Below are 23,359 nucleotides of genomic sequence, written 5' to 3'. Positions count from 1 at the left end.
TATAAACTCAAAAGTAATATCTCATATTTATGTGATTACCAAATAATTTAATTTAACAGCTAGTTTCGAATCATTAAAAGATATTTAGCATGCATCCATATATCCTCAACACTTAATAACATAGTTCAAATCTATATCCAAACAATAATCCCAAAGTAATAAATAATGCCATGGAATCCAACTTTAAAATAAATTTGAAAGAAAACTAAAATGAACTAATCTAGGAAAATATTTAACTCGAGATCCTCATTCACTCTGGTATCACAAGTCTCAAACTAAGCATTTATTAGAAGGGAGTGGGTGAGCTTACAAAGTCCAATAATAGGAAAAGGATTAAACTGAAGAACCTCTCCTTTTAACATTTAAAGTATCTTGCATGGTTAATCTTTTCAACAAAAAATACAATTATCGTATAAAACAAAATAGAGAACCAAAAAATGATCATGGTTAATTTTAAACCCGCATGTACACCATATGATCCAATGTTGTGGGATTATTATCAAAGTTTACCAAATAGACCTAGTATTGAGCATTGTCATACTATATATAATGGGTCATGAAGTATCTTAAAAGAGCCACGAACCTTGGATTACATTTTTAGAAGTTTCTCACTATTCTTAAAGGATATAATGATGCTGATTGTAACACTTTGTTAGATGACTCCAAGGCAACCAATGACTATAGTTGGTGAAGTTGTTTCTTGGAAATCAAAGAAATAGACTGTAACATCTTCCTAATCAAGGATCGTTACACTGTGTACTCTAAATAGTGCTAGACTTGCTAATCAAGTCCCTTGGTTATAAACGTGTAACTAAGGTTAATGACCTTGATTAAGGTTATTGACAAGACTTACAAAAATAAATGTGTAAGTAAGGTTAATGACAAGGGTTAGTGTTGGGCCCAAAATATTCGGCCCAAAGACCTTCATTTTTAGTATGCTCAAAACGGGTCGTTTTGATCTGCAGATGCTCCGAAGACAGAAGCCACGGGTCAGAGGTGGTCTGCGCCTCAGACCTCTGCGTATGTAATTGAAACCAATGCATCTTGGGGGGAAATTCAGTTATTTCCCCCGCCAATCAAGGGTTCAGTTTAACCAACTAACCACCTCACATTTCTGTTCTATAAATACTGGACTCTTATTTAAATAAAGGGATCGAAAAATCTGACTTAGGCATCGGAGTATCTTTCTTGCAGGTACCCCCGACGAAGCAACAATTGTCAAAGTGATCATCACCATCAGAGAAGGATCGAAAGATTAGCATTCGTCGGCAGAAACCTCCAGATATAGAAAGATAAAGTTGTTACTTCAACAAATTGGCGCCGTCTGTGGGAACCCTGTTCCCTTTTCAACCACTTCGTCAAATCAAGAACTCTTTCCTTGTAATCAAGATCTACTTGAAACCTTGACGCCATGCCGCCTAAGCTCAACGGAGCACCAGGCACTGCCGCCCAGGTCATCCCACCGACAGATGTGGTTGACCAAATCGACAGGATGTGTCACCTGCTGGAGGCTAGCCAGCAGGAATCCGACGAAGCCATTAGGATGTTGACCGAAGCTCAGGCCAGGCTCGAAGCAGAGATCGCAAAATTGCGAAAGTCCAACGAAGCTACGTGTAGGACCCAAGACAACGAGAATCTCGACCTTGATAGACCTGAAGCTCTGATCGTTCAGATTGACTCCCCTTGGAGAAGCACACACCATGTCAAAGAAGGGTCCCAGGGTCCCCTACCATCCTCCTTGACCCATATTCACCAGGGGGCCGAGGAGAGGTGGATGGTACACTGTGAGACACATGCGCGAGCCGGTGCAGAGCCCACAAGAACAACCCAACCAGCTGCTGAGAGTGAGCCCCAGCAGACCCCACAATGGGCCGCGCAAGACTCACCAGCCGAGGACCGTACCTCCTCCATCTGGTTCTTGGACAATTGGAAAGAAGAGACGATGCAAGAAATGATATAGAAGTTTTTGGATGGAAGGTCCACTCACACTATTGAGCACATGGATTTGGTATCAAGAACCATTGAGAGATCGCCCTTTGCAGAGTGGATTCAGAACGAGCCTAAACTGTGGGGCTTCATAATCCCTCCTCTACCCGCGTTTAATGGAAAGGGAGACCCGCTCAACCACCTGTTCCAATTTCAACAGAAGATGGCCCTAGAAGCCAACAATGAAGCCATACAGTGCAAAGTTTTCTCCACGAATTTCTCTGGGCCAGCCCTGCTGTGGTTCAGGCAGTTAAACCTGGTTTTTTCAACAGTTTCGGTGATCTTCGCAAAGCCTTTCTCCAATAGTATAATGCTAATCGCAAGGCACCAAGAACGATGGTAGATCTCTATCGAATCGAGCAAGGGGAAAATGAACATCCAAAATCATACCTGCAATGTTTCATCGACCTCGTACATCAGATCCACGATGTCGAACCAGTCACCGCGGCTAACCTCTTCGTCAAAAGATTACAGGTGGGATCTCTCTTACACGAAAACCTCACCATGATACCACCTTATGACATGGCTGAGATTCAGATCCGTGCCGAGGGCATTTTTAGGGTCCTGGAATTTCGAGAGCGTGCATAGAAGAAATCTGCACTTATCTCCGCTCCACCAGCAAATAACCCTCCTCCCCCACCTGCAAGGGACGACAAGAGGAAGAGACAGGAAACGAATCACACGAAAGGAGGGAAAAGGACAAAACCAAATCGAGACCCACCACGATACCCCTCTTTCGAATACACCGTCCCTCAGGAAGTCATTTATGAAGAAAACAAAGACAGGCCCATTTGGCGTGAACCATACAAAATTACCACTCCTCCTGAAAGAAGAGATAAAAACAGGTTCTGCCTCTTCCACAAGGATCACGGCCATACAATCGCCGAATGCCACAACCTACACAATCAGATCCAGGCCCTCATGAGAAGTGGATGGTTAACCCAGTATATTAAAGGGATAAGCAGACCCGGCACATCACAATCCAACACTACTTCTGTCTCAACACCACCAGTAGCAGACTCTCTGCATATGGCCACCATGAGCTCACAAGAGCTTCTCAAGCATATCCCCATGATACACGGGATCGTGGAGCTCACCGAGGAACAAGAGCAGGAACCAAAATTCACAGGAGGATGGAGGAACAGGTGAAGCAATACAGATCATTAGGCAACACAGTCAACCTTGTCACTTTGGAGGACAGAAGCTATCTAGCCTCTGCAATCACCTTCACCGAAGATGACTTGCGGGGAGTGCACCTGCTCCATGACGACCCTCTAGTCATTTCGCTATAGGTCGACCATTTTTAGCTGGGAAGAGTTTTAGTCGATGGGGGCAGTGGGGTTGACATTCTCTTCTGGGAAGCCTTTCAGAAAATGGGACTCGAAGAAAATCAGACCAGGACCTCTACTACACCAATTTTGGGATTTAACAACCAGAGGGTATACCCGAAGGGCATTGTTCGATTAACCGTGGTAGCCGTAGAACGCACCTTGCCTGTGGACTTCCTCATCGTGGACTCCGTCACAAGCTACAATGCCATCATGGGAAGAAGTTGGATGCACAGAATGCAGGGAGTGGTCTCAACTTTACACCAAGTTATGCGGTGCCACTCACCCAATGGGCGGTATACAATCGACATAAAAGGGTGCCAGAAGCAAGCCAAGAATTACTTCCTTACCCTAAAAGAAATAAATGATTCTGGCACCTCCTCTCCTGAAGACAACCCCAACAAATAGCAATCACAGTGTGACTTACCAGCATGTCTCAAAGGCATCGATCTAGAGGAAGATTGCGAAAAGCCCCATACCACCCTCAATGATCTAGAGGAAATCTGTATAGATGATGCTGACCCATCCAAAATAGTGCTGGTAAGTACCAAACTTCTTGAAAAAGAAAAGCAGACCCTAATCCAATTCCTCAAAATCAGAATTGGAACCTTTGCCTGGTCTCCACATGATATACCAGGAATAGACCCCTCTGTCATGAATCACAACCTCAACATATCGAACAACTTCCCACCCATCAAGCAGAGGTAGAGGAGGTTTGCTCCCGAAATCAACCAGGCCATCCAAGAAGAGGTACAATGGCTTCTGAGCATAGGAGCAATCGAAGAATGCCTGTAGCCTAGTTGTCTAGCCAACCCTGTAGTGATCCCAAAGAAAAATGGGAAAAAGAGAGTGTGCATAGACTACAACTTAAACAAAGCATGTCCTAAGGATAGCTACCCTCTCCCAAAGATTGATCAGATGATAGACGCCACAGCAGGTTTCGAAAGAATGAGCTTCCTTGATGCCTACTCAGGATACAGTCAGATCCCAATGAAGGCAGAAGATCGAATCCATACATCTTTCATAACAGAATGCGGCTTGTACTGTTACAAAGTTATGCCCTTCAGACTAAAGAATGTAGGAGCAACATACCAGAGGCTGATGCACAAACTGTTTTCCTCATTGCTTGGGAGAAACATGGAAATATATATCGATGACATGGTCATCAAATCTTGACAAAGTTCTTCACATGTGGATGATTTAAACGAATGCTTCGACATCCTCGACACCTATAAAATGAAACTAAATCCAACTAAGTGTGCTTTTAGGGTGTCCTCTGGCCAGTTCTTAGGATATGTGGTCAGCCAGAGGGGCATCGAGGCCAATCCAACCCAGATTGCATCACTCTCAGAGGTCAAGGAACCCAGAACCGTCCCGAACATCTAGGCTCTAACAGGCAAAATTGTAGCATTAAGCCGGTTTATATCACGCATGTTCGATCGTTGCCAGCCTTTCCTGTAATGCATCAAGAAGTCTACTGTTAGGGTCATTTTAGGTTTGTTTTAGAGATCGTTTTAGGTTGTGTTTTTAGTTATTTAGGATTGTTTAGTGCAGATTTATGCTTGTTTTCTTCTTGTTTCAAGTTTTAATGGTCAATTACATAATATGGAGTGAAATGAGAAGAAACATGTTAAATATGATGAATAAGATGGATTTTGTGTTGATTGTGGAGTTTCAAGACATTATGTGTGGAAAATACTACATTGAAGATGCTCAACACACGTCGTTTATGCTCTATAACGAAAGTCTGAGACTTCAAGCCGCATTTTGACCATGATTTATTCACTTTATGGAAATAATTCTAGAAATAGAAGTTGTAGATATTTCTCTTATCTTTCCATATAGTTTTGAATCATTCGATTCGGAGTTATATCAAAGGAGTTATGATCAAAATACAATGAACTGACACTGCAGGCTGTTCGAAACGAGTTTCGTTCTATTCTGACTCTAGCGCTACAGCGCCATAATAAGAGCACTACAGCGCTAGTGCACCAAATTTTGAGGGATTTTGGCACTGTTAATAGCGCTACAACGCTCCAGAAGTAGCGCTACAGCGCTGGTTACGCGTTTTTCAGATTTTAAACGACTTTTTGAAGGGTAATTTGGTCTATTCACTTGGGAACACTTGAGGGCTATTTAAGGAATATTATTCTGCGATTTTCAGAGGACTGGAAGTTTTATAAACCCTAGATAAAAAAAGACTGTTGTAATTAGTTTTCTTTTTCATCTAAATTCTTTAGGTCAATTTTATGAATAATTATTTGCAGTTTATTTTCATCATGACATTTATGAACTAATTTCTTTTATCTAGGAATTAATGTAGTCACTCAGATTTATATTTAATTTTATTATGATTTTCTATTGATCTTTCTTTTCTATCTAATCTATATGATGTGTGTTTAATGCTAGTAAATAATTGATCACTATTTGCTTGATTTAATGTTTTTGATTCAAAATTTGAAAGATGAGAATTGAATATGCTATCATTATATAGACATAGGGTGCATATTGGACGAAAGTACCTATATGATTTGTGTAGTAATTAGGTTTTCATGTTTAATGCCTTTTATATGTTTAAGTTTATCACAGAAATGTAGAAAACTTGCATATAGATTGAGATCTTATGTCTTGAAAAAGAATAGGAATCGAGTAAATTAACCTGCTATTAGAATAGAAAGAAGAGATTTAGATTTGATTTTTAAAATTAATAGAATGAACAGTTGATGAAATTAATTCCTAGGTTGTTTTTATTATTGATTTTTAAGTGGTAATTTATTGTTTTGGTTCTAATTCTTTAATTTTGGTTCATAGTTAATTGTTCATTTAAATTTTGATTAACCAAATAGAATTCAAAAATCAATTAGTGGTACTTGGGAGATAGTCTCTGTGGGAAGATATCCGTTCTTACGGAATTTATTACTTGACACGACTACGTATACTTGCGTAGCTTTAAAATTTCGCAACAAGTTTTTGGCGCCGTTGCCAGGGACTATTTAATCAATATCAAATATAATTGATTCTTGATTCTAATTTGGTTTGTATATTTTTTTTATTTTTTTTTTATTTTTTTCCTTTTATGTTTTTTTTTCTATGTTTGTTGTTTGTCTTGCGAGGAACTTGAGATGTCTCATATGCAAGTCCTCATGAATTTTTTTCAACACGATTTGGAGCCTTTATACAAGGCATGGTGGAGATACAAAGCTTTGCTAATGAGGTTCTCATACCATGGTTTGTCCAAAGAGTGTCAATTAGAGGTCTTCCTCAATGGGTTGAATGTCGAAGCGAGAGAAAGGGTAAAAAGAGGAGATGGTACCACCAATTTCTACCAATTATCCGTAGATGAAGTCTATTGGATGTTGGAAGACATGGCAGAATACAATGAATGGTTGTATTGGAATTGTTCAGTGACCAAAAAAGGATGGGAGAACACTTATAACAATATGGAGCCAACTTTTAACACTTGCACTCAAGGACCAAATGAGGAAAATTTGGATAATTTTCAAGAAGTAATTATAGAAGAGAAACCTCACCAAGCGGCTCAATCATGTTCATTGGAGGTATTGATGATGGAGTATATGGATAAAAATGAAGCCTTAATTCAAAGCCAATATTCATCATTGAGGAATTTGGAAAATTCAAGAGGGAAAGAACAAAGTGAGGAGGTCAATTTGGGGAATGGTGAGGAGATGGAGCTACCAATGGAGGAATTTGAACGTCAAATGGAGTCCTCTTCAATCCAAAGTAAGGAAGAAAAGGGAGAGAAAATAGTAGTGTCGAATGCTGTTGACGGTAAGAACTTGTCAACGATTGATGGTTAGAAAACTTCAATCTCTATCCTATAGGAAGCTATGAGTTAGATGGAAAGAACTCTAAACAACAGGGGAAAACTCAGGCAAGCATGAGAACCAGAAGCATATATTTCATAAGTCTCGTTTTTACATTCAGTTTTCCAACCCCTTAGCCTGAGGGGTTGGAGCCTATTTATAGGGGAGGCTCTATTGGCCCAGGATACAAACGAGTCCCAGACCACTGGGACGTACATAGGTACTCTGATAAAGTAGTGGCTCAGGGCGTAGTGGTGTCTACCCTGATGGTGTCAGAGTCGTGGCCTTGGACATAGTATTGTCGGCTCTGGCGCATGGTCGAGGGTGTCCCAGTGGTCTCACCACTCTTCGTACAGGTCCGTACCGCCACTACTCCTCAGACGCAGATCATAGGGTCGTGCCTCTGTTCTCTCCATAACCGTACACCCCGTGTCAGCGCACGTGTTCCGTACTCGGTGGTCCTCATCAATTCCCGTTAAATGCTCCACGTTCGTTTGGCCTATCAACAAGATTCCCCTAAGTGATCCCATGCCTGTGCCAAGGAGGCTCTTGAGAAGTCGAGGTGCCGAGGGTCAGGGCTGGCCTATGCGGATCGCATAGACACGAGGCTAGGAGCATGGGTACCTCAACACACCCCTCACCCTCGCATAGCGAGGGTCCCTCGCATAGCGAGGCTGCCTCTCCTCCTTCCGAGCATAGCGTCGCGAGGCTAGGAACACGGATACCTCAACGCAGCCCTCACCCTCGCATAGCGAGGGTCCCTCGCATAGCGAGGCTGATGTTCTTCCTCCGAGGTGCGGCGTCGCGAGGCTAGGAGCACGGACACCTCCACATAGCCCTCACCCTCGCATAGCGAGGGTCCCTCACATAGCGAGGGTCCCTCGCATAGCGAGGCTGACGCTCTTCCTCCGAGTGTGGACGAGGCTTGATGCCTGCTGGAATGGGGCGCATAGCGAGGGTGAAGTTTGGATCGGCGAGTGGCCAAAGTCCCTCGCCTAGTGAGGGTGACTCTCTTACCCCAACTCCTTCACCATCATGTGATGCCCTTTCAGGACGTCTCGTAACATAGAGCTTCACTTGTGAATAGAATTCACAAGGAAAAAATTCCATATTTACACTTCCCCCCGAGTCTATAAGTGCACTTTTAAGTGTGTTTGTAGACTCTCTCCACTTCTCTTGTTTGATATGCACGGCCAATCTTGGGGGATTTTGCCTTGGCAATTTTTCCAACGCCTCTTGAAGAAGCATGAGGTGAGGCTTGGGGTTGTGTTTCTTTTTTTTTGAGCGTTCAAAGAAACACAAAAGTCACCCAACACTTGAGGGCATCCATGAGAGATCCTAAGATTGCATAAGGACCAATCATCCTCCATCGCGGATCCCAAGGTTACCCATACTCTTGATCTCCACCATTTATAGGGAAATAGATCCAAGGGCTAGGGAGCATTGACTTTCCCTATAAATACTCCAAGGCTTGAAACCACTTCTCTACACAAAAACTTGCTTAGCCTAGTGGTATTCCCTCTAAGCCTCTTCCAAGAGCTCCAAGGTTCTATTCTCAATAGAAGCATTTTTGAGGTATCCCTTCTTTTATTTCCATTCTTCTTTCTTTTCTTTTTTTTGTTTAAAATTTTTTTTTTTTTTTTTTTTTTTTAGCTTCGTGGCAAAGCTGGGCATTACCTCGCTCCTACGATCTTGCTCCTGCTCCTTTGTAAGTCTGTCCTTGCGTCCCCTCAGTTTCGTATCCCCGCAGGTATGTCTCTTTCATCTCTTCTCCCTTTCGTTTTGCATTGATTATACGAGAGTAAGATTGATGGTTGCATGACATTCAACCTTCAGAGTTTAGCATTTTCTTCGCATAGCCTTTCCAGTACCCATACACCGGCCCTTTTCTTATACCCTCACACTCGTGTTGTAGATATTGAGTCGCCCTTATGCGCACACGCCCTCAAGTCTTAGCTTGTCCATGGCGTCTAGGCGATGTCCCGAAGGTCCGTCTAATGTCGAATTTATTGAGTTGTCCTCCTCCGAATCGGAGGTCGACGCATGTAAACCTTCTAACCGCGGGGGTGTGCGGGCGCTCTACCTCAGGAGATTATCTTACCTTAGACATAAGGCGGACTGTCTAGAGAGGGAGCTAGAATCCCATCCCGGGGACGCGGGTTCTGATCTCTTCCCCCGGCAAGCGACTTACATTTCCCAGCTACAATCCACCCTCCAGGATTGCCTTTCCGAAATTGCCTGCCTAGAAGAAAACTTGCCCCCCGAGCCCTTTTCCTTCTGTCATGACGAGTCTCCCGATTACGTGGATTCCTCCTTTGAAGGAGGTGGACATGAATTAGTTGAGCCGGAGTTCCTTTCCATGGTGCCGCCCGCGTTCCCTCTCCTGTCCCCTGTCTTGCGCCCTAGGGTTAAGCAAAAAGCTGGTAGACATAGGACATGTGGGGGATCTTCTAGGACCCTTAGAAAGTCGGTTGCTCATAAATTGCCTTACTTTGTCCAGGTACCCGAGATGCCGAAGAGAGTTTTGGACACTTCTGATGAAGTTGGAAGGTCTACCGTTACCCTGAAGAAATTGGGCAACATGCTGAAAGCCCATAAGTTACCCCTGAACCTCAAGTTTGTTATACCAGAGCGCAAGGAACGCGCATCTGCACCGCAAAAGGGATTCGTGGCGTTTAGCGATGCCATAATCCGATCTGGTGGAGCTCTGCCACTCCACTCTTTCTTCATCAAAGTGCTGGACTACTTTGAATTGGCGCCACTACAATTGTCCCCCAATTCCTGGGTGATGCTCAGCTGTTTGTATGTGTTGTACCATCAGGTGTACTCCAGGGGGCCTTCCATAAGTGAGGTTCATTACTTCTTCACCCTGAGGGAGAATACATCAGCCCCCGGGTTCTACCAGCTCCAGAAAGCCGCGTCCCTTAAAGGGAGTTCCCTCTTGGAGGGATCTATTTCCAATAGGGGGGCTTGGAAGTCAGACTACTTCTATACTTATAGTGGGCAGACCCGATACTCTAACTTCAATGCCCCACGTAAGGCTATCATCACTTTGATCCCATATACCGGAAATTTCTCTTATTAATCGACCTCTTTTTTTTTATAGTTCTTGTAACTGTGGTAATTTCCTTTCGTTCGATGGCAGGTCTCTTAGGGGTTGTCGGTCCTAATCTGAAACGGGCAGCTCATGACCGGGTAATACAAATCCTGGCTATGCCGAAGGAACGCAAACAAGCCAGCGCCCTTTTCACGGAGAGCAATCTCCACTTATGTGGGCTGCTGACCCCGGATCAGAAAGTTACCTTATGCTCCATTTCCCCTGAATCTGAGGATCCACGCCCCGCGTCACCCGACTCTGTTGATTTACCCCCAGTGGCACCCGTACTTGAGAGTCCGTGGGTATATGGTCACGATGAAAGGAATTACGATGAAGCAGCCGATAGGGATTACGTCTATTCCCCGGGTGACCATATGGATGTTGAGGAGACTGTGGTGTCTGAGAACTACTCCTGCTTGTACTCTGTTGCTAAGGGTGTAGCCGATGACGGTCATACTGGCGGTGCTACCTCTCGGATGTCGCCGTTAGCGCCTGGCGGTGAGTTTTCCTTTGACGCCCCTGCCCCTTGCCCCCCTATGCCTAGGAGGAATTTTGTCATTCCCTCTTTTGATGGGGTTCCTTCACCCCCGAGGGGGCATTCCAGGTGGGCATCCACAGGCGTCTCTTTACCCCAGGAGGCGACCCCGCACTCTTCTGCTCCTCGCACTACTGTGGACGGGTCAGGGCCTTCTCGGTCCCCATCCTTGCCAAAACGGGCCTCGACAAGCACTCGCGCCTCCCCCGACTCAGCTCATGTTTCTATTCCCGAAGATCATCCCCTGGCGAGCCAATATGGGGAAGCCATGAGCCATCACTTGGGAAACTTTCTTGAGGGTGAATGGGGGACGCTGCACGATGTTCCCGAGGCTGAGCTAGAGAATGCCTATATGCGAGCCTCCTTGCAGGTAACTGTCGCGATATTTGGTTTATTAATTTATGATAGCCACATAAATACCTTTTATATTACTTATGGTGTATCATCTGACCCCTAAGGCTTTGTTTCATATCTTCGTCCTCAATCAGGCCTCTATTTTGAACCATCGGCTGCTTGCCTCCCACTCTTCATCGGCTCAACGGTTGCAACACGAGCTTGAGGAGGCACTGAGGAACCTTTCGGTGGCCCAGACTGCGAAGGATGCCTTGTCCAGCCAACTGGCCGAGATGGTATGCCAGAGGGATACCGCCTTGGCCCGGGCTGCCTCAACCTCTCAGAGCAACATTCAGTTGGAGGCTACCATCCAAACTCTGAACGGGTGGATCGCTGTGCTTGAGGCTGAGCTTGTGAACGTGGAGGATCGCATAATCGGGAAAACGTTGCATGCTGTTTGGAGGACTAACCCCACCGTTGACCTATCTCCTTTCGGGGACCATGCCGTCGAGAAGATTTCTGAGTGGAAAGATCACGGTGGAGATTCGTAGATCCCCTTGTACTCTGTCTATGTATGCTTTTGTTATGTAATCCCTTGTACCCTTTCTTCTTTCTTTTTTTTTTTGTCAAGCTTAAGGGGCTCTGATGAGTCCCTCTTATCACTGTTGTTCGTGGATTACATTTTTTTATTTATTTATTTGATGGAGATAACCTTTCTGGTGCACCTTGGTTATGCTTGTAAGGACACTTTAACCCGTTGGCCTGTTGGGGTCCCTTTATATTCTTTGCGCGCGCTTGTTACTTTTTGCGAGAAGCGTCCTTCTCGTCCTTATACATAGTACTATTTTTTTTCCAAGGGTCCCTTGTAAGACCCTTTTTGGGCTAGCTGGCTTAATGGCCGGTCTAGACTTATTGGGTGATTCCCTCCTTACAGCCTCACCTCTTGGGGTGTCGGCCTTTCGTCGGGGGTCATCCTTTTGAACCAATCCCTTGATATTCATAAGGGTAGCTAATCCTTGTGAATATAAGAGACAATTTTTTTTTTTTTGTTTACTTTTGTCGTCCTGCCCCCCAAGTACCTGGTGAGATTTATCTCGGCGGGGACTTTAGTTGATATTCGCATAAAGATGTAAGTTACACACGAAGTGGAAGACAGTTTCATTCATGGTAGTCGGATTACAACGATATATAGATAGGTAAAAGGCTTACATCTACTTGGGAGGTTATCTAGGTAACCTCTTTGATTCTTATCTACTAAAATAGCATAACCTGCAACAAACTAAGCATAGCTACTACTTGTACCAGGCGCGGGAGTCTCATTGCTAGTCTTACCTGGTTGGGCCTTTCGTGATTCTGGGGTCTTGTCCCTATGGGTCTGTACCTCCGTGCATCACCATCGCTGTTGGTTCTGATGGCTTCTCTGACTTGTGAAGGGAGGTGTTATAACACTCCCTTGCCTCTCTTTGTTCTCCCTTCATACTCGCTACCCCACCAGGAGTTGGGAACTTGACGGTGAGGTGGTATATTGAAGTGATTGCTTTCAATTCTCTTAGGGATGGTCTCCCCAATACCGCATTGAAAGCAGAGGCGCAATCTACTACGACGAAGTTTGCTATGATCGTGGTTTGCCGGGGTTGTTCACCCATAGTGAGTGCTAATTCGATCACCCCTAGAGGTTGTATCGAGTCCCCTGCGAACCCGTATAGGGAGGATTGACAAGGCTTCAAGTGCCTGATGCCCAAACCCATCTTTTCCAGGGCGGGGCGATATAAGATGTCCACAGAACTTCCATTGTCTACGAGGACTCGATGCACCCGCCGGTTGACCAACTGAACTGTCAACACCAGCGGATCATTGTGGGGGAAGTGTACCCCCCGCGCGTCCTCCTCAGTGAAAGTGATCGAGTCATTTTCTCCCTTGAAGCTCTTTGGGGGTCGTTGTTCCAAGCTCATAATGCAGGGTGGTGGACTTCGCCTGGCTTCTCTAGCATACCGATCTCGTCCTTTCCGGGAATCTCCCCCAAGCCCTGGACCTCCGAAAATAGTTCTCACTTCCCCCTGTATCTCTGGAGCTTCTCTATGTGTCCTAGATAGCACTGGTTCGTCCTCCGTTTTCAGCCTTTCCTTCCTGACATACCGACCTAGGTGCCCCCTGCGGATGAGTTCCTCAATTTCTTCTTTCAGGTGGATACATTCTGCTGTGGTGTGACCAATATCCTTGTGGTATTGGCAGTACCTATTGGGATCCCTCTGGGACCGATCCTTCCTCATTGGTGGAGGCTTCTTGAAGGGAACCCGCTTCTCGTTGGTGATGTAGATATGCTCCCTTGTATCCGTCAGGTCCGTATAGAAAGTATAAGCCGTTTGCCTATGGTCGCTTCCCCGCTTGGGTTTTCTATGTTGATCATCCCTCGATCCTTCGTATGCCCTCTTCTTCTTCGCACCATTCGACCCTTCATTGGTTGGGGGCTGTGCAGGGGACTCGACCATTCCCGCCTTTAAGTTCGCGTGACCGTCCTCTACACGAATATACTTCTGTGCTCTCTTGTAGAAGTCATCTAGATCTGTGACTTCCCTCTTGAGCATATTATCCCACAACTTGCTTCCCGGAAGCACCCCGGCGGTGATGGCCATTTTTAACTCTCTGCGGGTCAGGCTCCCCACTTTGGCTGCTTCCATATTGAACCTATGGATATAGTTTTTTAGGCTCTCATTTTCGCCCTGTTTTACATTGGCTAGGCTAGTCCCTGGCATTGTATAATCACGCACGGCATGATGCTGCTGGAGAAATTCGTCTAAAAATTGTTGCCAAGACCTGACGGACCCCGGTCGAAGTCTCTTAAACCATTTGTATGCGGGCCCTTTCAACGTGACTGCGAAACAGTGGCATCTAGCCCCGCTACTTATCCCCCTCAGCTTCATTAAGTCATTGAATGCGTCTAGATGGTACTTGGGGTCGGTGCTTCCTTCATACGGGGTCATATGAGGCTCCTTGAAGTTGGCTGGGAGTCGAATGGCTTGGATCTCTTTGGTGAAAGGCGATTCATAGTCGAACTCTTCCTCAAGGCTCTGCCCTCCAGACACGGTGACAATCTTACTCCGCAGGCTCTTCATCTCTGTATCGAGGTCTTGCCTCCTCTTCTTCAGGGAGTCCCTCAACATGGACGGGTTGACATCTTCCTTTCCTTTGCCGTCCCGGGGGACAGTAGGAGGGGTAGTTCTCTTATTCGCCCTCTTCTTGTTGAGCTCCTCTCGTAGGTCTGAGGGCGTCCTCTTTGAGGTGACCTCGACGTCGTTGCGAGAGCCACCATTGTTCCCTTGCTTTGGCTCCTGGGGTGGCCTCGATGGTCTAGGATGCTCTTGTGGCTTTTCCCTGGGGGTGTTACTGGTGGAGTGTCTGGTCCTTCCGTCGTCTACTGGGACAGTGGTTTCCTGACCCTTCTCTTTCCTCTTGGGCAGGGTCATGTTCGACTTACCTTGCAACAGGCCATTCAGCACCTCCTGCATGTTCTCCAGGGTAGTCTCCAGTCTTTGGTTTTTACGGTGCAGTTCACGAATCTCCTCTTCATAGAAACGAGATTTAGAACTTGAGCTCACGGAATGGACCCGGGGTTGTTTATCGCGTCTGTGCGTTGAGGGGCCCGGGTCTTGCCGGCCGGAGTTCGGTACCTTCGGTGGTTTGGGAGGAGGGAACTCGTTGGCGTTCCCGGGTGGTGCAGTAGTTGTCCTTGGAGGATTTTCACCGGGCGGGATGGCCGGAGACGAGGCCTCCTTGTCATTCTGGTGAACCTCAGGGTCCCTTGGGGGGTCTATGTCTCGGGGTGGAGGTGGATCCTTCATGGAGGCCTTCAGCTGGACTCCGGTAAGGTGGACCTCCACCTCTCGAGGCTCCTTGAGACGCTTCGAACGTCTCGGCATTTTTCCTTGCCGGAAGTAATGGCAGAACAGTAGCTTGGTGCTTACGTTCCCACAGACGGCGCCAAACTGTTGACGGTAAGAACTCGTCAACGATTGATGGTTAGAAAACTTCAATCTCTATCCTATAGGAAGCTATGAGTTAGATGGAAAGAACTCTAAACAACAGGGGAAAACTCAGGCAAGCATGAGAACCAGAAGCATATATTTCATAAGTCTCGTTTTTACATTCAGTTTTCCAACCCCTTAGCCTGAGGGGTTGGAGCCTATTTATAGGGGAGGCTCTATTGGCCCAGGATACAAACGAGTCCCAGACCACTGGGACGTACATAGGTACTCTGATAAAGTAGTGGCTCAGGGCGTAGTGGTGTCTACCCTGATGGTGTCAGAGTCGTGGCCTTGGACATAGTATTGTCGGCTCTGGCGCATGGTCGAGGGTGTCCCAGTGGTCTCACCACTCTTCGTACAGGTCCGTACCGCCACTACTCCTCAGACGCAGATCATAGGGTCGTGCCTCTGTTCTCTCCATAACCGTACACCCCGTGTCAGCGCACGTGTTCCGTACTCGGTGGTCCTCATCAATTCCCGTTAAATGCTCCACGTTCGTTTGGCCTATCAACAAGATTCCCCTAAGTGATCCCATGCCTGTGCCAAGGAGGCTCTTGAGAAGTCGAGGTGCCGAGGGTCAGGGCTGGCCTATGCGGATCGCATAGACACGAGGCTAGGAGCACGGGTACCTCAACACACCCCTCACCCTCGCATAGCGAGGGTCCCTCGCATAGCGAGGCTGCCTCTCCTCCTTCCGAGCATAGCGTCGCGAGGCTAGGAACACGGATACCTCAACGCAGCCCTCACCCTCGCATAGCGAGGCTGATGTTCTTCCTCCGAGGTGCGGCGTCGCGAGGCTAGGAGCACGGACACCTCCACATAGCCCTCACCCTCGCATAGCGAGGCTGACGCTCTTCCTCCGAGTGTGGACGAGGCTTGATGCCTGCTGAAATGGGGCGCATAGCGAGGGTGAAGTTTGGATCGGCGAGTGGCCAAAGTCCCTCGCCTAGTGAGGGTGACTCTCTTACCCCAACTCCTTCACCATCATGTGATGCCCTTTCAGGACGTCTCGTAACATAGAGCTTCACTTGTGAATAGAATTCACAAGGAAAAAATTCCATATTTACAAATGCTATCTCTACCCAAGATGTGGATAAATTGTTTGAGCAAAGTAGTGAAGAAAGGCTACATCCAGCACCACACTCCATGCAACAAGTACTCGATCCTCAATATAGTGAGCTAATGATAATGGAAGAGTACACATATGACGATCCTTATAGGCCACCACCATCTCCACCTCCATTAGAATCATTCCTTTGCATCCATCATGCTTATATTTCCAAAGAAAGTCAAGTTGAACATTGGAGCTCATCAATTCCAAATCTAGCCAAGCTTGAGGGCATTCACAATGACAACCTTCAAGTTGTCTTGTATGACGCTTATTATGGGCGTCAACCACTTATTGATGCCTCGACGAATAATTTTATATTTGCAACCTAAGGAGGATAGCTATGAATGTCACTACAATGGAACAGCGCATTGGATTACAGGTAAGTTTTCTTTTCCTTTTCTTTTATTTATACATTGGGGACAATGTATTACATAAGTTTGGGGGAAGAGCTTTGTTGCGTTTATATTGCGTAGGTTTTCTGTAATAGTCTTTGTTTTCTTTATTATGTAGTTTTTTTTTTAGGTTGTGTTGTGTCTAGGGTGTTTAGAATGTTTGATCAATCAAGTTGATAATGATTAGCTTATGATAATGAATGAATGAATTGCTCATATAGTTTGATGAAATGAAAGCCATAAAAATTGAACCAAATCTGTGTGCTTGGTTGAATATTTCTTTGAGTTGCTTGGGTCCATTTAAATATGTGAGAGCTTGATCATGATTTTTAGATAAATTTTGTGCATTTGATGATATTTATGCTTGCTAAATTTTGGTTCAAGGAAAGATGGATGATTATGCTTAGAACTTGCTTGCTTGCTACTTGAGACGAAATCCTAGATAATGCATGTTTAGGAAGGTGATTTAGGCCATTTTTGGAACGATTGAGCCTTTCAAGCCAGCCTTGATTAATTTAATCCCTAGTTTCCTTCTTTTTGAGCCTTACGTTAAATTCTTTGTTGTGACACCTATTTTGAGCCTACTTGAAAGACGTTATAATGTTTCTTTCCCATGAATAATTACCATGAGCATATAAGTGAATGATGATTGGGGATTGGTTTTGTAATGGTGTGTATTTTGGATTGGGTGTTATCAATAGAAAATAAATTTGAAAAAAAAATAGATTGAGAAATATTCTTAAAAAAAAAAATATTGAAAGTAGATTACACTATTTTTAAACATGCAGTGAAAAGAAAAAACAACAAGTTGGGGGAGTGTAATTTTGAAAGAAAATGAAATGTAAGTGTGAATTTTCTCAATCTAAAAAGAGAAAAAATATTGGGATTGTTTTTGGGCTGTAATGTGGATATCAAGTTTGGTTCGTATGGTTTGTATGCTTATGGTAATTTTGAGCTTAAATGACATTTCATCTACCTATGCCTAAGCCTATCGTTATAAGCTATAAAAGTCCTATTGATTCTTGGGCATGTGTTGTCTATATTAATGGAGAGTAGTAAGTGAAGCAAGGATATGAGATAATAAGATTTGATGGTTTGTGGTGAGTAATTTGGTAAGTTTAAATGGATTCAAATGCATGTTATTTATTTATCATGATTAGGAGAGCATATATTTGTTTTGATTTGAGTGAGTTGAAGAAATATTTTGATCAAAATTCTAGATTATCATTATGGTTGTATTCTTTTTCTGAAAACTATACGAGCAAGACAGACATAATTTGGAGGTTTAATTTGTTGTTGTCAACTTGATTTGTTTTTGTTTGGTTGTTTAGTGCTTTTAGGATTGTTTGGAGTTCTTTACTCGAGGGCGAGTAAAGGTTAAGTTTGGGGGAATTTGTTAGGGTCATTTTAGGTTTGTTTTAGAGATCGTTTTAGGTTGTGTTTTTAGTTATTTAGGATTGTTTAGTGCAGATTTATGCTTGTTTTCTACTTGTTTCAAGTTTTAATGGTCAATTACATAATATGGAGTGAAATGAGAAGAAACATGTTAAATATGATGAATAAGATGGATTTTGTGTTGATTGTGGAGTTTCAAGACATTATGTGTAGAAAATACTACATTGAAGATGCTCAACACACGTCGTTTATGCTCTATAACGCAAGTCTGAGACTTCAAGCCGCATTTTGACCATGATTTATTCACTTTATGGAAATAATTCTAGAAATAGAAGTTGTACATATTTTTCTTATCTTTCCATATAGTTTTGAATCATTCGATTCGGAGTTATATCAAAGGAGTTATGATCAAAATACAATGAACTGACACTGCAGGCTGTTCGAAACGAGTTTCGTTCTATTCTGACTCTAGCGCTACAACACCATAATAAGAGCACTACAGCGCTAGTGCACCAAATTTTGAGGGATTTTGGCACTGTTAATAGCACTACAGTGCTCCAGAAGTAGCGCTACAGCGCTGGTTACGCGTTTTTCAGATTTTAAACAACTTTTTGAAGGGTAATTTGGTCTATTTACTTGGGAACACTTGAGGGCTATTTAAGGAACATTATTTTGCGATTTTTAGAGGACTGGAAGTTTTATAAACCCTAGATAAAAAAAGACTGCTGTAATTAGTTTTCTTTTTCATCTAAATTCTTTAGGTCAATTTTATGAATAATTATTTGCAGTTTATTTTCATCATGGCATTTATGAACTAATTTATTTTATCTAGGAATTAATGTAGTCACTGGGATTTCTATTTAATTTTATTATGATTTCTATTGATCTTTCTTTTCTATCTAATCTATATGATGTGTGTTTAATGCTAGTAAATAATTGATCACTATTTGCTTGATTTAATGTTTTTGATTCAAAATTCGAAAGATGAGAATTGAATATGCTATCATTATATAGACATAGGGTGCATATTGGACGAAAGTACCTATATGACTTGTGTAGTAATTAGGTTTTCATGTTTAATGTCTTTTATATGTTTAAGTTTATCACAGAAATGTAGAAAACTTGCATATAGATTGAGATCTTATGTCTTGAAAAAGAATAGGAATCGAGTAAATTAACCTGCTATTAGAATAGAAAGAAGAGATTTAGATTTGATTTTTAAAATTAATAGAATGAACAGTTGATGAAATTAATTCCTAGGTTGTTTTTATTATTGATTTTTAAGTGGTAATTTATTGTTTTGGTTCTAATTCTTTAATTTTGGTTCATAGTTAATTGTTCATTTAAATTTTGATTAACCAAATAGAATTCAAAAATCAATTAGTGGTACTTGGGAGATAGTCTCTGTGGGATGATATCCGTTCTTACGAAATTTATTACTTGACACGACTACGTATACTTGCGTAGCTTTAAAATTTCGCAACATCTACCAACACCACCTGGGGGACAGAACAAAATAAAGCGCTCGAAGAATTGAAATCCTATCTGAGCTCTCCCCTTATACTGAGTTCTCCCATCCCCAACGAAGACCTGTTCCTGTACCTGTCTGTCTCGCACTTTGCTGTGAGTTATGTGCTCTTTCGGGAAGACGCGAGCCGACAAAAGCCAGTGTTCTACTATGGTAAGATGCTACTAGACACTGAAAATTGCTACAACATGATGGAAAAATTGGCACTCGCACTCATTACAGCAAAGAAGAAGCTACGACAGTATTTTGAAAGCCATGCCATCATTGTATATACGGACTACCCACTGAAGCAGGTCTTGAGCAAACCCGATCTCTCAGGTAGATTATCCTAATGGGCAATTGAACTCAGGACGTATGATATACGGTTCTTGCCATGAAAAGCAAAGAAAGGCCAAGTACTTGCTGATTTCCTAGTCGAGATACAATCTTTTACCCCAGATACCTTACCTGAACTGTTGGAATCAGAAGCTGAATGGGTATGGACAATGCATACGAACCAAGCCTCCAATTATGATGGAGCTAGGATTGGCATCATATTGGAAGCACTCTCTGGACTAAAAATTGAGGAAGCCATTTGGTTAAAACAATTTGCCACGAATAACGAGGCTGAGTATGAGGCTCTGATTTATGGCTTAGAACTAGCATGAGACATGGGCATTAGAAAATTGAAAGTCAGAGGGGATTCAAAGCTCATGATAGAACAAGTGGTCAGGAATTTCGACACCAAGGCACCTCACCTGACTAGCCTATTGCAAAAGGTAACTAAATTACAGTCACAATTCCATCAGCTTGAACTCGTACAAGTACCAAGGGAACAAAACCAGAAGGCCGATGCCCTCGCCAAATTAGCCTCTGCAGGGGAATGTTCTCAGCACTCCGCCATATACACAAGCCAATCACCAAAAGCTTTGGAAGTTTTCTCAACCTCATCAAAACCTGAGTGCTGGTTGGATCCAATCATTCGTTATTTGTCTAAGTCTGAACTGCCAGCCCATGCAAAAGACGCTAAGCTTCTGCGTCTTTGAGCTCAACGCTACTCCATCATCCATGGAACATTGTACCGCAAGTCCTTTAATAGCCCCTATCTTTGATGTTTACGTCCATCAGAAGCTAAAAAATTATTAGAGGAGCTCCACGAAGGAGCATGTGGAAACCACACTGGGGGCCGAAGTTTGGCACACAAAGCACTTACAGCAGGGTACTACTGGCCATACATTATGGTAGAAGCACGCGACTATGCAAGAAAGTGTGACAAATGCCAGCAATTTGCACCAAACATCCATTAGGCCGCTCAAGCTTTACACTCCATCATTGCACCTTGGCCTTTTTCAAAGTGGAGGATGGACGTGGTAGGGGAACTGCCCAGAGCTGTTGGAGGAAAATAGTACGCTTTGATAGCCACCGATTACTTCACTAAATGGGTCGTAGCAGAGGCATACGTCATGGTCAGCAAAACAAACATCGTGAGCTTCGTGTGGAAGCACATCATTTGTCAATTTGGGATACCATGGGAGATAGTCGTTGACAACGGAACCCCATTCCAAAATTCCAAAGTACAGGAGCTGTGTGACACATACAAGATAAAATTGAGTTTTGCTTTTGTCACCTACCCACAAGGCAACGACCAAGCAGAAGCTTACAATAAAGTCATTTTTGCCAACATCAAGAAAAACTTGGAAGATAAAAAAGGCGCGTGGGTAGAAGAGTTACCAAACTCGATATCCTGCCCACGAAATTTTGGGTTTCACCTAAAGGCATTCTAATCTGACTTGACTAAGCCAATGGGGATCTAAGGCCAGCCATTTCGTAGTCTAATCTTGCCTGACTATGCGGATTTGGCTGTCCATCCAGGGTACACTTCACCAACTACCCTGCCCTCTTACCTTAATGCGAGGGGCTCGGTCGTGCAGTTTAATCTGCCCTGACTACCGCAGCAGAACCATCAGACGCCCCACCTCGGGTTCACCCCCAGTGTACACTAACTGGTTTAGCAATCCAAGGCTGGGAGGAACTTTTCCCACAGTCGCACCCACGTTCTGTACAACGGTTGCCTCTGTTGGATTGAGAGCCTACCCAAGCAAGCCTTGCCACATACACCTCGGTATGGGTGCACTAGAAAGATGTCTGATCCAGGGTTTTGGCTCTCTCAGCTCTGCCTCGACGCCCAACCTCGCATGCTACGTTCTGTGTCCGAGCTGAACCTCATCGCCCCCTCTGACAAATGGTAAAGCACTAACCTTGCTTTTTCATGCACCCAAGGGGATGATTTAGTTCTAATAAGATACCAACACGACTCTCTCAAGGAAAGCAGGTTCAACGCAAAACAACAGAGTAGGCTTTATAGAGTACAAAACTTTCGTGACTGTGATCCGGTTCAATAGATGATAAGCGGGGGACTACCTACGCACTCGACTCTCTTAACCATAAACGCACGAAAACAATATGAACCTTGTAGATCTTACAGTTAGAAGCCCACAGATAGTCAATGAAAGTAATTAATCAGAAACTGTTATTTACAAACTATGTTGTATTCATAATGGTTCCTAGTTATATACAAAAATTACTTTATTTACTATATACCCCTTTGGGAGGCACATAACATAATTTGCAAAATGTACATCTTGGGAGTATCTAATCCCATTCAATACGACGCGTATACTCTGCCATCGCACTCTATAGCTTCGGATGGCCTAATCCATAACGCTCGCACGATATGTAATATGTAATTACACTTCTTACTAACTCATCCAACGCCCACGTCGAGTATAACCACTGTGGCTTATCAAAAATCTGCCTAAAAAACGACACGTTTACCCACTCACGATGTTCACCTGCAACAAAAATGTCATCAGCACCAACCAATCACCTCAACACTAAGCTAAATCTCTCACACAACACTTAACTGGGCATTCTCTCCCACCATCTGTATAGGCTCTTACTGTATCTCACACGCAATGGCCTAAAGGGTCTATGAAGCCTCTTATCAGAATACGTCAACTGACTCTCACCTACTGCAATATCTTAATTAATATAGTACCAAGAAAAACACACCCACTAGCAACAAGACAACTAACGTGAACGAGTTTCTACAAGTTGTATTGATGATTTGCATATTACATCTACAATCGTCCAAGAATTAACAAACAAAGAAGACAAAGAATGCATATACAAGCACCAAAAAACTGTGTCGATCATTCTATGGCACCTCTTTTGCCAGCTGGTCTTGCCTTTGCCACTGGAGCTGGCTCTATCACCATCTGTTCAGAAGTCTCTGCCACAACAACGGATGACACCTGCCCTATGACATCACCTTCTTCCACAGGTTCCCCACTGACATTGTAAACTGAGCCCAAAGTGTCGCTCTTCAGCTTCAATTTTTCAAGATGATGTGCTGGGTAGGTGATTTACAGATCCCCGAGCTCATTCAGATATTTATCGACGTTATATTCTCCCACTTTCACGTCGATGCTTTTGCAGTACATCTACAATTTAGCCTATTTCTCTTCTAGGGTCTGCTTCTTATTACGAAGTGCAAGATCCAGGTATTTTGCAGTGTCCACCTAGGCAATCCTCATGAACTTGCGTTCGGTAATCTCACGATCTCGGATGCGCCGCCTCGTGGCTTCCACTATCGTCTCTTCTGCCTTCTACAAAACAAATCCATCACTTCATCAAAACATGCAACGTATCACTCAACCATAATGTCATTATACCAATGAATATAGAAAAAATGCATACCTCAGCCATTGCCTTTGACTGTCTCTCGGTTTTCATGAAAACCTCCTCTTTCTCCATCAACTTCTTTTCT

Source organism: Humulus lupulus, chromosome 1 (assembly GCF_963169125.1).
Source record: "Humulus lupulus chromosome 1, drHumLupu1.1, whole genome shotgun sequence".
Taxonomy (NCBI): domain Eukaryota; kingdom Viridiplantae; phylum Streptophyta; class Magnoliopsida; order Rosales; family Cannabaceae; genus Humulus; species Humulus lupulus.
Note: the sequence above shows the minus strand (reverse complement) of the source record.